This window comes from Canis aureus, chromosome 24 (genome assembly GCF_053574225.1).
Source record: "Canis aureus isolate CA01 chromosome 24, VMU_Caureus_v.1.0, whole genome shotgun sequence".
NCBI classification, from domain to species: Eukaryota; Metazoa; Chordata; class Mammalia; order Carnivora; family Canidae; genus Canis; species Canis aureus.
This window is the reverse complement of record NC_135634.1, coordinates 36,819,068-36,839,882: the sequence shown is the minus strand read 5'-3', so window position 1 is coordinate 36,839,882 and position 20,815 is coordinate 36,819,068. Positions and strand designations below refer to the sequence as shown.

Sequence of the window (20,815 nt, the reverse complement as noted above, 5' to 3'; positions counted from 1 at the left end):
AAAAATTAAAAAAAAAAAGAAGCCACAGTGTTATGGTATATGTTGGCAACTTGAACTCCAATAATTTTTTTTTTTAAAGAAGCCATGGACATAGGGTTTGCTGTAGTATGGGAGCCCTTGCAGACCCAGGCCCAAATGATCCAGCCTAACTCCCCTTCCCCTTTCTGCCTGGTAGCCCCTCTCTGCCTCAGGGAGGAAGGATGGTCCTCACAATATTCATTTTATAAGTTGTTTTCTCTGTGTGCACCTGGGCTGTCCCATCTCAAGCCCACAGAATAGCAAACACACTTTTAAAAATGAGCAGGCTGTCTGTGGAAACAATATTCATGACATTCAGTAGAGGAGGCAGGAGGTAAATGATGAAATTAAAGATATTCATGGCGGGAGCCAAAGAGCAGAGAAAGCGTGGAGCAGTGCACACAGGCTGCAGCGGGGCTCGCCCGGCCGGTCTGTCTGAGCTCTCCAGCAAGTACACATCGCAGGGGATCGGCTGGCTGCAGAGGCAGTCCAGGAGCGCCTGCAGACACACTGGGGACATGAGGTGAGGGAGGAGGGTGAGCAGAGAGAGACAGGAAAAGAGGGGAGATAAGCAGAAATTCTCCGGCAGAAATTTGTGTTTTAGATTAAAGGCCAGAAGGGAAGAACCTTCCCCCTTCTTTCCATTCCCTTGCAATTAGGTCTTGATAGGATAGAGTCCTGTACGGCCATACCACCCTGAATGCACCCCATCTCATCTGATCTCAAAAACTAAGCAGAGTTGGGCCTGGTTACTACTTGGATGGGAGACCACCTGGGAGTACCAGGTGCTGTAGAGGGACGCCTGGGTGGCTCAGCGGTTGAGCATCTGCTTTCAGCTTAGGGCGTGATCCCAGGGTCTGGAATCGAGTCCCACATCGGGCTCCTTGCAGGGAGCCTGCTTCTCCCTCTGCTTGTGTGTCTGCCTCTCTCTGTGTGTCTCTCATGAATAAATAAATAAAATCTTGGGCATCCCTGGGTGGCTCAGCAGTTTGCACCTGCCTTCGGCCCAGGGCAAGATCCTGGAGACCTGGGATTGAGTCCCACGTCAGGCTCCCTGCAAGGAGCCTGCTTCTCCCTCTGCCTGTGTCTCTGCCTCTCTCTGTGTGTCTCTCATGAATAAATAAATAAAATCTTTTAAATAAATAAATAAATAAATAAATAAATAAATAAATAAATACTTGAAAAAAAAAAAAAGATACGGTATGACCTGAGTGTGGGAAAGGAGGTGGTGGGCAGGTGACAAACTGGGAAGCAATGAACCTGAGTTCCCTTGAAATTGTTACAAAGACTAAATTAGTTGTGATATTGAAAACACCCAAAGCACATGGTCAGTGTTATTTCCCCGTTCTGGTCATCATCATCACTGCACTTATAAAGGGGACACTCGTTCACCCTGGAAAGCCGGCACTGGGGAATGCAAGTAAGCAGAGAAAGCCCCCTCCCCACGATGGGGGAAGAAAACTGTGGACATGAGTCAGTCACCAGACAGGTGAGCTGGGAGGTAGGCGTCGGAGCAGGGGGCCCCTAACTCTGCAGAGGCCCGAACATGTGAGTCGGTCTTGGGGGATCCGTGTTCTTCCTCTTCTGTGCCACTCGGGCCTGCAGGGGCTGAGGCGGGGCCGCGGGGGGCAACACTGGGCAGCTCCGCATCTCGGCCTGGCGCTCGGAGCCGGTCTGAGCAGCCATCCACCTCGGGTGAGGCCTCCTCTTATCAAGGTCGCTTCAGAAACTCTGCCCTCAAATTGTTCCCCAGGTTCAATCAACTTTCACATTCATAATACAACAGAGCTCTACAGGGCCGCCGAACAGAGAGCGTCTGTGGCTTTTCATTTCCTGGCACGATTAGGGGGATAATCACGGTGCCTGGAAAAATAATAAAGCCGGAGTCTGAGGTGGGATCCAAGCAGAGGGTCCGGCCACATGCACTGGCCTGGAGCCGCTGTGACCCGCAGGCCCCGGCCTTCCCCACGGGGTAGGACCGGGGAGAGGCCCTCGCATCCAGCCCACTGTAGCCTGCTCAGCATCAGCACCAGCCGCACCACTGCGGAAATGTCATGCTGGGGGTGCAGAGAGCTGAGCCCTGGCTGGTGGTGGTGGTGTGGGGTGGGGAGGTGCAGACACATCTCCCAAAAAGGGCGGAGGAAGTGGACATGGGAGCTGCTGACTGTCACATGCTGCTCACAACTGCCCCTGCTGCCCAGGAACAGCCACCCTCCCTGCCCAGGCACTGGGAGACACACATGGCTCATGGGTGCTGGACACCAAGCCTCAGTCTGGCCACACCAAGCAGTTCTTAGGAAACAAACCCAGGGGTGAAAGAGCAAGCCCAGGAATGGAACCAAAATAGAAGGCGGCTGTCAGCTCTGACCCTACCGGCCGAGAGCCTGTGCCAGACCGCTGTTTCCCCATCTGCCTGATGGAAGGAGCGGCTCCAGCCCTGCCTCCAGGACGTGCAGCGTGGGAGAAGGCAGAAAGGTGAACTCCTCATCCTGAAGGGTGGCAGCGCCTGAAGAGGACTCCAGCTGAGCTGGCCAGGCGGGACTGCTCCCAGAAGGAGAAATTAGGAGAGTAGGGCTCCCTGGTAAATGAGAGCAGCTCGTTTGCCCCCTGAGGGGTTGTAATGGACCTTGCAGGTGTTGGAGACTACTGGAGGGCCTGCAGGGAAGGGTCCCCCTGGAAAACACAGAGTCTACCCCAAGCCCTGAGGGGAGCACTGAGCCTGCAGTCCAGTCTCTGCTTTGCCCTGACACCAGCCACTCCCCACATGTCACTGTGCAAGTAAGAGCCCAGCACACTGCCAGCCACACTAGCTCTCCAGGTATGAGTTTCCTTCTTTCTTCTCTTCTCTGGGCCTCAGACCTTGCAGTTTTAAAATGAAGGGATTATTCCTTTCTATGTCTGAGCTCCTTCAGAATGTTCGTCCTGAGGTTCACCGAGGAAGGTGGTATTCTCAAAGGGCAGAACCATGAGCTTTCTATTGCAATTTTTAATTTACACGTTCCTCATCCCTAATTTATTTTCAATGAGAGGAAGGATTTTGTTTTATTTATCTCGATACTGCCTACACTTAGATCATCATCTGGTAACCATGATACAAAGGTGCTGCAGTCTGGATTAACAAAAGAGTACCCCCTGTATGCCAGGATTTAAAAAGCTACCACCGGGGCACCTGGGTGGCTCAGTGGTTGAGTGTCTGCCTTTGGCTCAGGTCATGATTCCAGGATCCTGGGATTGAGTCCCGGATGGGGCTTGCCACAAGGAGCCTACTTGTCCCTCTGCCTATGTCTCTGCCTCTGTGTGTGTGTGTGTGTGTGTGTGTGTGTGTGTGTGTGATGAATAAATAAATAAAATCTTAAAAAAAAAAGAAAGCTACCACCAAGTCAAAGCTCACCCAGAATCATACTGCCTGCTAGACATCCTTTCAAAATGTATAGGCAAGGAAGGATGTGGGATTGGAACCTGAAGGCCTGGCTTCCAGCCCCAGCAGAGTAACAGTTTCCTAGACAAAGCACGTAGGGGAGTGTGCACTGAAATCTCCTCCCCTGCTATCAGGAGAGAAATCTGGAGATCAGAGAAAAATTCTGCACATGATGCCATTCACCCCAGATGGCCCAGAGTTCATCCAAGAACATTCTGCAATGAAAACCAGGCCAGGATGAAAGGAGATTGTGCCTTGAGCAAAACAAGGTCGAGGTTATTATTTATCAAGAAGTAGGTACACATTAGCTGGTTTCCTCCTAGACCAGAGGGAGGAGTCCTCATGTAGCTTAGACCAGAGGGTCTAGCAAGAGGATTTATTTTCAAGTTCCATTTGCCTTCAGGAATTCCCGGAAGGACACCGGCAGTGGTTCTGTAGTAGAGACGCAGCTCTGAAGTTGAAGCTTCTGAGGCTTCTCTCTGGCTTCTTCATCTCTCCCCATTCTAAAGTAAGCAAAGGCTGAGCCATGGAAGACCTGCTAGTGTTTGCCCAAGCCCAGGACTGCAGCACATACAAGACACAGGGCTTGGGGCTGGGATCTGGTTGGTGGTGCTTGGTAAAGGTGGAGATGATGGCATAGAAGGTCAGGACCCAAATGGGGAGGAATGTAAGAATAGAAATATAAAATAGGGGTGGCTGGTGGCGGGGGGGAGGGGGAAGAGCCTGCTGGAATAAGGACATTTTTACAAGAAAATCCCACCTTTTACCAAATAATGGAGCAAATTATATCCTAAAATCTACTATAATAAAATAACTGCTTCGGTTTCCACTGGAGGCCAGGATACACCCTGCTTGGGGAGGCCATATGGGGTAGAATTTGGACAGGAGTAACCTGCTCCACGTCATCTGATGGACATAGGCCTGACCCATTGCTGCTCTCTGGACAGAAGGTGTCCCTACAAGCAATCCTCCCAGCTAAGAAGGCAGGCAGGGGTCTTCCAAGGGACATCTCTGAACTTACGTTTCCCCCTTCATAAATTCTGGATGATAAATAACATACTCTATGCACACAAAGTATAGGGTGCACGTGATTAAGATACAAGGAAGAACTTTATAAACATAAAGGCATTAACAAATAATTGGAAAAATCACACAACACACTAACTGCCTGCTTTCTGTCTGTGCCCACCAGAAAGCCCACTCGGTGACACCAGCACTCACTTAGCACAGGCCTGCAAGTAAAGATCCATCATGCCTTCTGTGCATAGCTTTGACTGTGTTTTTGCACCCTATGCTAGATTTTGTAAAGAAAGAGAAGCCTGAGATGCCCAGTTCACAAGGGGTATTAGTGTTCCCTTATTCTCTTCTCCACTAACATCCTCTCCCTGTGGGATCTTGATCACCCTTCTGGCTTCCAAATCACCCCCAGATAGGGACTGTCTAGTTGATGCAGCTGGGAAGACACAGGCCTTAAGGCCTGTATTAGTCAGCTACAGCTGCCATAACAAAGTGCCACGGAAGGGGGGTTTCTCTCACAGTTCAGGAGGCTGAAAGTCCAAAATCAAGGCTCTGCAAGGTTGGTTTTCCCGAGGCCTCTGTCCTTGGCTTCGTGATGGCTGTCTCCTCCCTGGATCCTCACACGGCCTTCCCTGTGTGTGTCTCTTTTCTAATGCCTTCTTTCTATAAAAATACCAGTCACATTGGGATGCCTGGGTGGATCCGCAGTTTAGCACCTGCTTTTGGCCCAGGGAGTCTGGGATCGAGTCCCGCATCGGGCTCCCTGCATGGAGCCTGCTTCTCCCTCTGCCTATGTCTCTCCTCTCTCTCTTCTCTGTATGTCTTTCATGAATAAATAAATAAAATCTTAAAAAAAAAAGATACCAGTCACATAAATCAGGGCCCACCCTAGTGAACTCATTTTATTGTAATCCCATCCTTGAAGACTCTATCTCCAAATATGGTCACATTCTGAAGCATTGGGGTTTGAAGCCAGGGATGGAGGAGACATAATTCAGTGCATAACAGGCCTGCTGTCTGCTGTCAGTAACCCCAGGCAATCTTTGCCGAGGGCAGCCTTCTGTGTCAGGGGAGGCGGGGGGCGGGGGGGGGGGACTCCCCTGCACCGCCTTACGGCTCACCTAACTACCCCACCACCACCACCACCACCACCACCGTCAGAAGGGCAGGATCCTGACTCTTGTCTCTGGCCCCCAGCCCCTTGCACAGAACCTGAGCAACAGCTGAGCCCAGTAACTTTCCAGGGCATAAATGAGTAAATAAAGATCCACCAGATTGTGCCTTGGTCAAAGAGGAAAGCCATCCTCCAGCTTCATTTAGAGAAGGACCATTCCACCACATGCCATATTACAGCCGATAAAGGCCAAGTTTGATTTCTTGCTCCCCTTTATCATGTGATCAATAACTTCTTAAAATCCTTAAAAATAAGCTGCAGGGCAAGACGAGGGATCAGAAGAGTGGAGATGAGGACAAGTCTGGGTGTCTACAAGAAATATTAATATGATGCTGGCATTACAGGGGATATTAGCATGAACAGCAATATTAGTGCCAAAAAGCATCAACCTCAATATTTTGCAGTTCCTTACAAACACCTTTAATGGGTGATGACAGACTGGCAGTTTTGGGGTGAATCGAAATGGGCTGCTATGGGAGCTGAGAGATCGGAAGCAGCACATGCACTTCCACTCCAGAGGATCGGCCTGCCACCACTGCCCCTGTCTTCAGCACACTGTAGGCAGGAGCTCAGGCTGTGCCCTGGATGCCCCCACCCACCAGGGTTGCAGGCCCAGGAGTTCCCTTCAGAGGCTGGAGGGTAGAGGGAAAAAACTATCAATCTGTGAACTATTAATCTTGTGAAAGCTGTGCCTGCGTGTGAGCAAGGCGCTGATTGCGGGCTCAAAGTGTGAATGTTGGCCCATTCCACTTTAAACAGGAAATGTGTTCCTGCAAAAAAGTGATGCGGAATTTGAAATTACATCCTGCTGTAAATACACCAGGGGGCTTACCCTTTAAAGAGATCTTTTGGCATAATCATAGCCAAGAATCCTTTTGTGAAATGAATACAGGTGTGTTCTCCCTTAAGCAAATCTAACTTACAAATTCAATTTAATTCAACAAATGTTTATTGATTACTTTTCCCGTATGCAGGGCATCCTGCCAGTGCAGGTGATAACAAAGATATTTAAGACATGATCCTTGCCCTTAAGAAACTCATATTCAAAGGAAGGGAGACAGAAAAGTAAACAAATACCTCTAAGTCATGCAGTGAAAACTTCCAGGGGATCAAAATAAACCTAACGATTCATTAATCATAGAATAGTCCAGGAAAGCTGCAGAAAAGAGGGGACAATTGGAGTGGGCTTTTAAGTTTGAGTAGGAGTTTACTGGGCTGGACCATGGCTGTGCCCAGCATGATGAGGAACTAATGTTCCTACCTAAAGAACACACAGGACTAGTGAGGGAAGGATCATGAGAAATGGAAGGAAATATTTTGGACAGAAAGCATGCTCTACACTGAAGAATCTGATTTAGCCACACTCCAACCTTTATTCCTCACCCGCTTAGCTATTGTACCTGAGAGGTCACCGTGGGATTCATGCAGCTAGCAAGCTCTCCTACCATATTAATAATATGACTCAATTTACAAAAAGTTAAGAGGAACATTGATTTTGTGGAGAAAGGTACACTTGTCAGGAAAGAATTTTTATGTCCGGGTGTTCACACAGAATACAGAAATACGCAATGCTCGGCTCAAGTCCAGTGCTCTGCTGCCATACGGGCAGATCCAGGAAAGGGAGGATTGGAATTGAATGCTTAGGGCCACTCAGATCGGATTTGGGTTAAGAGAAAAAAATCCACTTGAACTGAAACCCTTTCTGAATGCATCAGAGCAAAGCATGTGACGAGGTCTTGTGTCCACTCAGGAGGTGTGCAGTAGGGCGCTGAGGAAACGGCTACCCATAGCTCTCTGAGCGCTCCTCTCAGCTGCATTGACATCTACCCCCTCATAAGTTACATACCTCAGGGTTCACAGATTTCCCACCTGTACCATTATCCTCTTCCATCCACCTGCCACCCTCTCTACTGTGATTTTTCAGAATTCTACTGATGGCCAGGTGGAGCAGACTCATCTTTGTCACCATCACTATCGTTGCATCATTTTTTTAAATAATAAATCTATTTTTTATTGGTGTTCAATTTGCCAACATACAGAATAACATCCAGTGCTCATCCCGTCAAGTGCTCCCCTCAGTGCCCGTCACCCAGTCACCCCCACCCCCCACCCCCCTCCCCTTCCACCACCCGAAGTTCGTTTCCCAGAGTTAGGAGTCTTCATGTTCTGTGTCCCTATCGCCATCATTACCATCACCACTGCCTCCTTCCATTTGGGCTGCTGTAACAGAGATACCTCAGACTAGAGGACTTTCAAACAACATTTATTTCTCATAGTTCTGGAGGCAGGGAAGTCCAAGATCAAGGCACCAGCAGAACCCAAGGCTCCACTTCCTGGTCCAGAGATGACCATCTTTTCTCTGTGTCCTCACATGGTGGAAGGAGTAAGGAGCTTACTGGAGTCTCTTTCATAAAGGCACTCATCCCACTCATGAGAGCTCTACCTCCCAAAGGCCCCCACCTCCTAATACCACCACGTTAGGAGTTGGGCTTCAAGATAGGAATTTGATGGAGATACAAGATGGCAATCCATAGCAATCACCATCACCTTCCTGTCATGTCCTTTGAAAACTATGTGCTCCATCATTTGATGCTGGCAAGTGCGCAGAGAAGAAACAGGCTATTATTCCTATGTTCCAGAGGAGGCATCTGTGGCTCAGAGAGGTTATTTAACTTGCTCAGGTCACACAGCTAACTATTTGCAGAGATAAAACTAGGTCTCATGACAACCAACGCAAGGGCAGTTCACCCCAGAGCATACTGCCTCCAGTGAAAGCAGAGTCAGTCGCATACACGAGCAAAGCAGCTGGCCAGGTACATGAGGTGAATTGAGAGACCTTAGTAACACCTCCTGCCACCCAATTTTTCCCTGGCTATCCAGTCACAAGGCATGAAATTGTACCAGTTGATATCTGGGTATATGTGTATGGTCAAGATAAATGACTTCAATTTATAAAGTGTTTAACTTTCGGAAAGTCCTCCTGCGTGTTTCACCACAAAACCCATCTCGTGAGAGGGCAAGGGCTTATCTGTATTTGAGATGCTTTTCACTGCCAAGCACAGCCCACACAGGCAGAGGTGCTCACTATCCTCATGCGAAGAGGTCTCAGGATAGAGATGCAACAGCTCCGGGACTGTCAATAAACTCACACAAAGAGGTCCCCGAGCCCCAAGTCTTCCCAGCTTTCTGCTCTGCATCCTCAGCAAGCTGGCAACTCCCCTCTTGGTCACAAAATCGCTACAGCTGATAGCTCTCCTCCACAGAGCTGCAATCAGAAGGGAAAAAGTGTCTCTCCATTTTATAAGACTGAAAACACCCCCCCCCCCCCCCAGTAAATGTCCCCTTATATCTCATTAGCCAAGTAGGGCCACGAGCCCACGCCTACCCAGCCGGGGCTGAAGAAATGCAATTTCTATGATTGGCTTTGCCTGCTCAGCATTTTTCCCCAGGAGAGGGAGAAGGGTCCATGAAGCACCTCCTCATCACAGTACTTGAATAAAATCTAGATTCTGTTGGCAGGAAGAAGATGCAATGACTTCTTTATGGCAACTAACAGTGTCTGCCACATAGCCTTTTGCTTTATTTATTTATTTATTTTTAAGATTTTATTTATTTATTCATGAGAGACACAGAGAGCGAGAGAGAGAGTCAGAGACACAGGCAGAGAGAGAAGCAGGCTCCATGCAGGGAGCCCGATATGGGACTTGATCCCAGGACTCCAAGATCAGGCCCTGGGCCGAAGACAGGCGCTAAACCGCTGAGCCACCCAGGGATCCCACATAGCCTTTTAGAAGGGAAAACAAAGATTGAGAACCTTCCAGAGCTGACACTTCTCCCAGTAGCACCACATTAAACTAGCATCAGCTTTACAGATTTACCAGTTAAGCCTTATAATATTTAATTATGGTATTATCTTTTCATTTTTAAGTGATTTTTATTTGGCATTTATTTCTGTCAGCATTTCCTTCTTTAATGTTTTTGATTATCAGATGTCTATATCAGGGTGAGATCAACTTGTAATAATTGTTTAGAAATACAATTTGGAACCTTTGGGGGATTAATTACAACATGGCTTTTTGTAACCAGATATCTGATAGGGTTAATGACAGCTGACACAGGAGCATAAGCATTAATAGCTCATAGTATTTGGATCTCTTTTTTTTTGTGGCAAATAGTTCAGACACAAAGAATTTATTCCATCTTGCTTTGACCTTTATCAAATCAGTAAGAACACGTCCAAAAGCAACTTGGAGCTGAGTGTTAGAGCAACTGTTGCTTTCTGTAAGCTTGTTCCCTTTCGTAATGATGAAAGCATTTTGCCTACCAATCTGATTTTGGTTCTGCCTTCAGATTTGTTATTGCTTTTGCTAATTCAGATTTTAAAATCCATTTCTGACTTAATGTTATATTCCTACAACAGCATTCATGTCTTCCCTCTGCATTTCTCTGTTCAAGTATTTGCAAAGAACTGCACCCGACAGTGAATATTTGAGCTATAAAGATTTTGAGTAGTAATGGAACAAGACAACATCCAGATCTCCTACAAATGCTCCTCAAAGCACTACACAGAATCACGTGTCGAAATTGCAACTTGGAGACATATTTCGCTTCCAAAACTTATTATTTCTTGGAACACTACCCGTAAAGTATTCCATGGGTATAAAGCTTACTAATATTTATTTTATTTGCAACAGTGACTCTCCATTAGCCACAGACAGGGCAATGGATACTTTTCTCATGGCAAGACAGCAAGCAAGACTGATCAATGGGACTCGGACACTGCTGGCCTACCTGCACCCGTCCAGGCTCCTGGAAACTTTGACCTTCAGCTTCAACTCCTTGGGCCAGCGTTTCCTGCTCTTATTTTCGATTTAATGTCAGTGGATTCTTTCAAAGCAGTAATGTTTCTATGTTAATTGTTAAGCTTAAATTCTCACAGGAGAGTTTTTTTTTTAAAGATTTCATTTATTTATTCATGAGAGACACAGAGAGAGAGTGAGAGGCAGAGACACAGGCAGAGGGAGAAGCAGGCTCCATGCAGGGAGCCCGATGTGGGACTCGATCCTGTGACTCCAGGATCATGCCCTAGGCTGAAGGCAGGCACTAAACCGCTGAGCCCCTCAGGGATCCCCTACACAGGAGACTTTTTAAAAAGATTTTATTTACTCACTCATGAGAGACACAGAGAGAGGCAGAGACACAGGCAGAGGGAGAAGCAGGATCCCTGTGGGGAGCCTGATGTGGGACTCCATCCCAGGAGCCCAGGACCCAGGGATGACAACCTGAGCCAAAAGCAGATGCTCAACCACTGAGCCACCCAGGTGTCCCTCGCAGGAGACTTATAATACTTAAATGTTCCCATTTTCTCAACTGATTTTTCTCAGCATTTGGAAAAACATACACATTTCCTGTGAAATGCTAGAAAAGAATTCCCACCCAGAATACACCACCAGGCACAGGTTGGTCAGTCTGAGTCAGACCTTGGACAAGGATGTCTTGAGACCCTTTCCCAGAGCCCCGGGCAGAAGGACACAAGAATCCAGCCCACCCACCTCTCACTCAGCACCTCTCCTCCCAGCTGCCTTCCATAGCTCCATGATTCCTGCCACATCTGTCCAGTCCGTTAACCCCCAAACTCACCCAGACCTGCCTACTTCTCTCCTATTTCTTCTGCTCAAATTTATCCTCTTGCTTCTCTCTACAATCCCAGCCCACACACAAAACCTCACATTTCATTTTTCTCCATATTCTCACATTCCAATTTTCTGTGCAAAATCGGTGTCAGCCATGAGTCTGGGCTAACCGCCACTGTGACAATTTAATTAAAGCAATTCAGACTATAAAGTATAAGCGATACATAAATGTCCACTTACCTGCATATAATGCTGAAAAGATCACTTCATCTTACTGAGCCTCAATATTTCCATCTATAAAATGGAGATAAAAATTCCCAGCTCACAATATTTTTGAGAAGATAAAATGATATAGGCAAAGCATAGAACTAAGTGCTAGGAAATTGTTTTAGTCTTCCTTCTCCAAAAAGGACAATATTAAATCTTAAAGGAGGCGCTTTTGAGTACAAAAGAGCTTTTTATCAGGGACTAGAAACCCCAGGAGCAAAGTTAGCTGTGTTCCGAGTGTCTGCAGAGGCCTCTCAGCTCTTTTCTTAAAAGGTCCAAATTCACTAGCCCAATGTCAACTCCAGGAACTTCTCCCCCTGCAGGTTTCCAAAGTAAGAACTGGATGAGAAGGGTTGGCCTGCCAACCCAAAGCCTAGCTGACTACAGCTGCCCCAGCTTGGCCCAAAGTAAATGCTCAATAAATGTTTGCCAAATTGAATTTCCTTCCCCCTAGATTAATCATGGCAGAAGCAAGGAGGTGGCCCCCTTTGGGGTGGCTCCGGTGCCCACAAGCTTCATGAGTCATGTCTTCAAAGGCCTTGCAGCCACCCCCCTTCCTTTGCCTCTGACCTGTCCTGCCTCTTCAGCATGTTTATGGACATAATTACAGAGTGTTATTGATTTCCTGACAGCCGCCTTGATGTAACTATTTTAGAGAATCAAGCTAATTTCATACATTGAGGTTTTTATGGTCTCTGGCAGACTCAACCCTAGAAGTCATTTCGTCTCTTCCGAGGGCACTACTGCCCCTTCTCAGAAACTGCTTCTCCTGGCCCCTCCTTTCCCGAAGCCCAGCTGGGCTGCGGTATCTGCACCCAGTCTTCTCCTTGTGGCCCCACTCCCATGCTCACATGACTTGGCCATGTTGTGGGGAAACAGGGAGATCCCAAGGCCCCAAGAAGTCAGAGCGGTGCATGCTGGGGGAAAGATGGGACTCAATTATTCCTGTAAACTTTTACAGCTTGAGTCTGCCCCCTGGTTCCTGTTACACTCCACTGAAACCCTCCTTCCTTACCTGCTATTTACCAATTTGTAGTTTGCAGAGTCTTTTAAGAGACATAACCTTATCTAATTCGCATATCAAGTCTGGGCTATTATGTCCAGTTTGCAGATGTAAAAATACAGAAAATGAGCGTAGAAAAGTAAAACAACTTGGTAATACAAAATGTTAACAATGAGTTATGAACATCCTTCACAAAAAGGCTTCCCATGGCTGTTTCTTCTTTTGGAGACACAGAGTTGCAAAGTCAAGATTTAAACTATTCGATTTCTATACCTAGCCCCTTCCTGCACACATAGTCTTCCTCACTGCCCTTCTTTATTTCTGTGTGGGTTCTTGCCCTTCACACAGCCCTGTCTTGGCCATACGAGTCTTAAACACCCAAATACGCCCCTCCCCGGTCTGCCTATCCAGCTCACACCTATCCTTGAAGGATCTCCTCAGGCCCTCCTCTACCTGGAAGCCTTGTCTATGACTCCATCTTTCAGTGACACTCCTTGATGTGAACATAGAGGACACATTGTCTACAATATTAGATAACAATATGCTTAAGTAGACATTTAACAAAGTCATTCCATCCTTGGAAGTCCCTTAGTGCAGTGTATCTGGCTTGATTTAATACCCACCATCCATTTCCCAGTGGATATAAATGTTCTGATTTACAGCCTGGGGCTGCCTTTTTCTATTTGGGGAGCATAGGACACCAGGGATGTTGAGTTCATGCCTGGTTCCAGAAGTGGGACTTAAGACTAAGGCCACCAGTTGGTCACCAGGTGACCTAAGGTGGTCCAGTCTGAGGGAACATCTAGACTGCTGCCAGTACCCCTGAGGAGACTTGCTCTTTCCTACAGAATATGAAAGAGAGGAGAAAGTCTGCTGACAGTAGAGCCGAAAGGAAGCAGTCGAGAAATGGCAAGAGAAAATATGTCAAGGTCAAGCATGTTGAGCTGTAAGATCGGGCCTTGCCTGAAGCTGACCAAGCCCTTTCTCCAGACTTTCAGTTAGATGAGCCAATTCATTTCTCTTTGTTTGAATCAGTTTCAGTCAGAACTTCTAGCTACAAAGGGAGGCTAAGTACATGCACTTGAATAGTGATGTTTGTTCTAGAATAGTACAAATCAACCTAGAGGCAGCATAGCTCTCCATTCAGAGCTCTCAGTTTTTAAAAGAGGATGCCAAAACTACATTAAGTTCCACTGATCCTTTTATATGACTTACTAGATGTTTGGGTCTTCTCATTACAAAATAATACATGTCTATTAAAGACACTGGAGAAACCCCACTACTGCTACTACCAACCAAATTGTATTTACTTTTATTTAAATATATATAATGTTTCCTAAAATTGGGATAATCATTGGAATGCCTGAGTGGCTCGGTCAGTTAAGTGCCTGACTTGATTTCAGCTTTGATCATGATCCTGCAGCAGTGAGATAGACCTCCACATGAGGCTCTGTGCTGGGCGTGGAGCCTGTTTAAGATTCTCTCCCTCTCTGTCTGCCCCTCTCTGTCTGCTCAAAAAAAAATTGGAATGATCATCATGCTGTGTGTGTGTAATTTTGTGTGTGCACTCAATGACAGCAGGCTACTTCATTGTAGGGGGAAAGGTGGCCAGATGCCCTGGGTTCAAACCCTGTATCTAGTATCAACATCTGCGTGACCTTACAATTCCTGCAGTATCCTAATGACCTCACATGTGAAAAGAGTATAATGACAGCACTTGATTTATAGGGACTTTGTGAGAAATAAGTAAAGTTTTTCATGTGACACCTGGCATATGGTAAGAGCTCAGTTTGGGGCAAGGTGGGTTTGAGATGCTTACAGCTCTTTAAAACTAGCCAGTGGGCATTCTTTGTTGTGGGAGTCTATCCTGTATACGGACATAGGATGTATAGTAGCATGACTGATCTTCTCACACTAAGCCAGTAGCACCCTCACCCCACTGGTCTTAACAGCCCAAAGGGGCTCCAAACATGGCCAAATGTCCCTAGGGGGATAAAACTGCCCCCTTCGAGAATCACTGCCTTATGGTATCTCATCATTTAGCTATACTGTTCATTACTGTTGTACAGTTAAAACACACAGAATGCCATTGGATGATGCAAGTCTTGCAGGATCCTTATTACTGTTGCAACTTCAGTGGGAATTTCTTTTGTGTTTCACCATCACATCTGATATTGAACTATTACTTTGAGGTAAGTGATCTTACATTAACATTTATTAAATTTTTACCAAGAGATTTTTTTTTAAATGGTTATTTCATCAAAAGTCTTTTAAGGTATCAACTGAAGTTTCCACTGCCTCACTGATCCTTGGATTGTATTAATAGAATTCATAGCATTACATTATTCTCATCCATTCCTGAGATAATGACTAACTGGACATGTTATAGCATTCATTTCTTAACATTGCAGTGGGTGTGATTTGATGACATTTTATCTAAGGAATGTCATTTCCACTCCACAAAGTAAACTGTTTTTGACTTGTGTTTCGTTATTAGGGTTATGCTGATTTCATAAAATAATTTTGAAAGTTTTCCATCTTTTTATATAATTGGAAATGGTTAATTTCCCCCTAAAAATTACATATTTCTTGAGGTTTGATCGACTGAGCTGATCAACAACATTAGGTCAAGATCATTCGGGGGAAATTAATTCTACAGTAATTTTTTTTTACAATTTCTTTAAGTTTTCTATTTTTGACTCAATTTTGTTGATTACCATCTTGCTATAACATTATGTCTTATAATCAGCATTGTAAAAAATAGGACAGAATACAGTATATTAATCTCATGAAAAGCATCTATATAGTTACATCTACTTTCTAATATCCTAGTTTGCACTTTTTTCTCCTTTTTTCCTATTGAACTTTCTGGATTTACACACTACTATTCTAATTAAGGAAAGCTCCTCAGTTTCTCCCCTTTTTCTATATGTAGTCTTTCTGTGTTGCTTACTTAAATATTTAATCAAATACTTAATTTTTATTACTAATGTGTTAATAACACCACTTAGCCCATGAATCTACCCTTTTGTACGGCTTTGACTTTACTCCATAAATTTTTACATGGTGTCTAATTTTTGCTACTTTATAGACAGTCTGTATTTCTTCTTTGACCCAAAAATTATTAAGCTGAGCAGTTTTTAGTTTCCAAGATCTCAGGTGTGCCTTTTCAAAAACCCTACTCATTTTTATAGTCTATTCTTTCTGTATAGTGGTCAGTGTTCAACATAAACACTGATTTTCAGTATTTAATGAGATTTTCTTTTAATTTTTATCACTGTTCTGAGAATGGGTTGAAAGGTTCACTATCTGTTCACAGGATTAAAAGTTTATTATGCATTTTTATATTTTTATAAATATTTATTTTTCCCTTGCCTCATCTGCTATGTTCTGAGAAAAATACATTGTCATCTCTCCACAAATAATTTTTGTTATTTTCTCCTCATATCTTTTAATGCATTTGCTCTAAATAGTCTGATATTAAATGATTTGGCATCATCTACTATTTGGTTTATGACTGCTACATTTTTATTCTGGTTTTATTTTCCAATTCAATTGTTGTTATATTAATATTGTCATTCTTGAATTTTTATGTTTTCCTGATATCTTTTACCAAGCCTTTTATTTCTAATCTTTCTCTGTCAGTCATTTTATATTTTGTATTGGATTTATATCTTGTAAACAGCATATAGTTGACATTTATTATTTGACCTAACCTGGGAGTCTATGTATTTTAATGTGAGAGTTGACCCTTTTATTTATTGCCATAAATTATATATCTCAATTTATTTCTGTCACTACATTTTATTATTTCTATGAAAGTACCTTGCTTTTACTTATTATACTTGTTTTTTGCCTTGTAATTCTCTCTTTTTTAAATTTCTATTTATTAAAGAGACCATGAATTATTTTCCTTGACTTCTTTTCTCAAATAGCTTGGATAGTTGAAAACATATTTTTAATTCTTTTGATGGCTCTTCTGGGTTTTAGAAAATAATTTTGAGCTTTATTCTTCCCATAATCAATATCAAAAATAAAAGTGTCTATCTACTTGCCCCTTGAAGATGAAAAAAATAGAATGCTTTTTACTACTTACTCTTTTTACTACTTACTCTTCTTTCACCCCATTTCTTTGTTTTTCCTGGAAAAAGATGGAGTATTAGAGTCAAATTTTGTTCAGGTTTTTTTCCCACTTTTGAGATAAACTTCTTACTTACCATTCTTCTTTATAGCTGTGTTAACAAGAATTATACAGATTTGCCCCATGACTGAGCAATTCAGTGCTTCAACCAGGCTTCTTATTTGATAACCTCCCCATGCTAGGGTCTTTATTTTGATACATCTCTCTATTTACTGGAATATATTCTTAAATACTTTTTTCAGGAAGGAAACATAAACCATTTCAGGAAGGTTACACATTCTGAACTCTTTTATTTCTGGTTATGTTTCTCTTATGTTCATACCTAAGTGATAGCTTGACTAAATAAAAAAGTACTTGAATCATGATTGTGTTCCCTCAAAACTCTCTAGCCCTTTATATAAGAGCAAGTTAAATACTATAACAAGACACTGAACTTGTGTGGTTAACACTTACAGAGCCCATGTGGGGCTCAGAGGGAGCCTCCCAGAAGGTGAATCAGGAACTCAGGCTCTTTGCACTGTCCCCTTGGGTCCTCTGCCACAGTCTGAGCATCTGGCTGATGGAGGAGCAGAGAAAGAGAGAAAGAGAAGAGACTAGCAGATATCATAGCAGATTTAAAGATCCAAATCAGAAGTAGTATGTGTCACTTCTGTCCACAACTCATCAGCCCGAACTGGTCCCTGGCCCACTTATATTAGAAGAAACTGGGAAATTCTGTCTTTCTCTGTTTCCAGGAGGAAAGTAAAATGATTTGATAAACATAGAGCCCTGTCTGTGCCACATGGCTGCCCTGTTGTTCTGGGGCATGTGCAGAGAGCTCTTGCAAGATACTTTAATTTTAATTTTTGTAACTATATATTCAGCATAGTTGGGTTTCCTCTACTTCTAGCTTGCTTGTAATACTTTATCTTTTCAATTCAAAAATTTAGCCAGTATGTATATGGATGCATTTCCCTTTAAATTTATTTTGCCTGCACATTTAGGCCATTTTGCAAGACACATTTTCCTCAATTATGACTTTGATTGTTGTTTCTGAATAAATTGTTCTGGTTTATTCCTCAGCCAATACCTGTAATTCCTAGATTGGATCTCCTTCTCTCTTCTCCATACCTATTATCTCCTCATCACTTCCATCTCCTTATTCTTTCCCTCTGAATACAAGGAGATTTTGTTCTCACCAGTGATTTGCGTTTTAGCAGTGTTAACTCCTGCCTTCACTACCTCCATGTGAATTTTATTTATTCTATTGGAATTAGGTATCCTTCAACTGCATTTATATTTTAGCCATCTTCTTTGCAAGCCACTTTCCTCTCAATCTGCTTTTCCTCTTATTGTTTCTTTTTCTATTGTCTTTTTCCTTGGACACTTATGTGGCATTTTTGCCTTCCATGTGTTCATTTTAAAACATGATTTAACCCACCCAGAGCAGTGGTTGCCACCAGGCAGGACATGTGGTTTGCCCTTGGCCTCGCACACTGTTGAGTAGGGTTGCAGAGTTTCGACACAAACACCAGATGGTAAGGCTCACCCTTCATGTCCTAGCAGTACTCAGCAGAGCGGCACACAGCCTGAGCCTAGAGAAAGATCAAGAACCTTTTGACACAAGTCACACCTTATCCTGTACTGGTATCCTGAACAGAAGCACAAACTCTACACTAAATAAAGGCTACACGTCAGCCAATCCACATTTGGACATTTGTAGAAGCCTCTTCTTAGATAAAGAGCTTGTACAGAAAACACACGCACAGCATTTAGGCCATTCTCAGGGCCCCAAGATCAATGAAGTTGGTGCTTCTGGGAGTCTCACCAGAAAACCAAGGCACTTTCTTGGGGCCCAAGGGGATTTACCCCTACAACCACCTCCTGCAAAGTCAGCATAGAGGAGTGGAGCAGCTCCTCTGGTGAACAATGCATACCTGTAAGCCAAAGCCAACCTCAGATGGGTCTTAAATGTGCTGCTCCTGTAGCACCACATGTGGTTTGTGTGCATTGTATTGATGGTGTGTTAAGATAATTTTTGATTTCAAAGGGAGAAATTAATGTTATCAAAATCTGGGTTAACCACCCCCAATTAAGTTATCTAAGCTTCATTTTAACTCTCCACATGAAGCCAAAAAATTTTTTTCCTGATTTCTGGTGCTTTATTAATTAATAGTTAGGCATTGTTGAAGAAAGGATGGAAGGAAGGAAGGAAACAAATCAACTAAATCAATTTTGCCTGCCTATAATAATCAGAATTGATTCTCCTTGTTTGTTTGGCTTTGTTCTTTCTTGGAAGTTGAGTACTCTGAAATTCCTGTTGTTGCAAATGTTAGGACAGCTACTCTTGGGAGACACCTCCTGAGTCCTACCAAACGAGAGCATGCAGGAAGCTGGGCCAGGTACCACCTGCCTACTGCCACAGCCGCTGTCCCAGCCATCACCAGCCATGGCTGCTGCCACTTATCAGGCTCTACTGACACCCAGCATCTACTGCCACCCCTGCTCTTCATAGCCCTGCCCTATCCGGTTTTCTGATAGGAGGAGGTTCCATGTTCTTCCCAACATTGCTGTAGCTAAAGATCTCCCTCCACTTGCTCTCTCTCTCTCTCTCTCTTAATCTCTCTCTCTCAGGAAATGGGAGGGGCAAGATCTGCTGCAGATATAGACATCCCCAGGTGTAGAGACATGAAAACCAAAGGAAAGATTGGGGTCAGGTTCAGAGACTCACAGTGAAGAATAGTGCGTTCTGTAAAAATGGCAGACTACAGCCCCCAAGCTTCCGCATCTGACAGCTAAATATGTGATCAAGGTGACATGGTGACATAATGACAGGCGTCTCTGACATAAATACAAGCCAGAACGTAATGAGGATGTTGCCTACCCACCAGCAAAGTCCCAGGCAGGATGCCCTACATGATATAAACTGAAGATCAGACAAGCAGCCCTGGTTCCTCAACAAGGTCACCCTGTGGAGGGACAGGTAATGAGTCCAGAGCTCTGGGGGTGCCAGCAGGTTTCTGAGCTGGTGTGAGCAGCATTGACAAGGGAGCAGGGGAACTGACATGTAGCCCCGGGCCTTCCACTAACTAGCTGTGCAATCTCAGACTAATGTTACCTCCCTAGGCCTTGATATGTTGTCCTTTGTAATGGTATAATAATATTTTTTCTATTTCTCTCATTAAGACCCACCTAGTTCCTAGAGTGCCTGGGCGGGTCAGTCAGTTAAGCATTTGCTTTTGGCTCAGATCATGATCCCACGGTCCTAGGATCGAGCCCTACATCAGGCTCCCTGCTCAACAGGGAGTCTGCTTCTCCCTCTCCCTCTACCCCTCCCTCTGCTTGTGTGATCTCACTCTCTGTCTCCCTCAAATAAATAAATAAAATCTTTTTTCAAAAAAAGACTCCCCTAGTTCCTGTCCTGCATCTCCCTGAGCCCATCTCTGGACAATAAACCACAGTCCACAGGTAGAGCCCTTTACTGAGTGCCATTTTAAGAGCTCTAAATTACTAAGGTTTGTGATAATAAGGACCATGATCTAACTGCCTTACCTATATTGAATAATTTAATCCTCAGAGGAAAGTATTATCATGATTTCCACTGTCCTTGTTTTAGATGAGGAAACTGAGAAACAAAGGATATAAGTTACAACTGAGGTCTCAGGCTAGTAAGTAGTAGACCTTGACCAGCCTTGACCATGCTGACTATGCCCCAAAACCCAACCAAAGCCAGCTCTCACCCTGTACCCACATTACAGTTCCTGAGCTTCTGACTTCTTCTGCATACCATATTTCTACGTTACAGTGCACGTTGAATAGTTGAATGCCATCCTTATTCCCTATAGCTGGAACTCTGTCTTTGTAACATGTCCAGGATCTCTGTTCCTACAAAACAGGATTGGAGTCTGCCCAATGGGGGCAGTTTCCTGTGGTCATTCTTGTACTAATCCCTCGCCAAACTGGAACTACTCCAGGCTAGAGTTGGGTCTAATGCATCTTCATTTGCAGGGGCTACTTCAGCATAGCCCAGAGCAGGTGCTCAGGTAAGGCAGCTCAAATGGCTTCTGCCTTGGTGGCACCACCATGTGTGAGCTTGCCCTAATGCTAGGGGCTCACCTGAGCCACCACCTGGAATCGACTGAGTATGAAAGCACTTTATATCCAA

General features: G+C 44.4%; 1 pseudogene; it reads left to right on the top strand.

The window, feature by feature from the left end:
• Window positions 1–696: 696 nt before the first annotated feature.
• Window positions 697–815, top strand: LOC144296643 (5S ribosomal RNA; annotated as a pseudogene).
• Window positions 816–20,815: the final 20,000 nt, after the last annotated feature.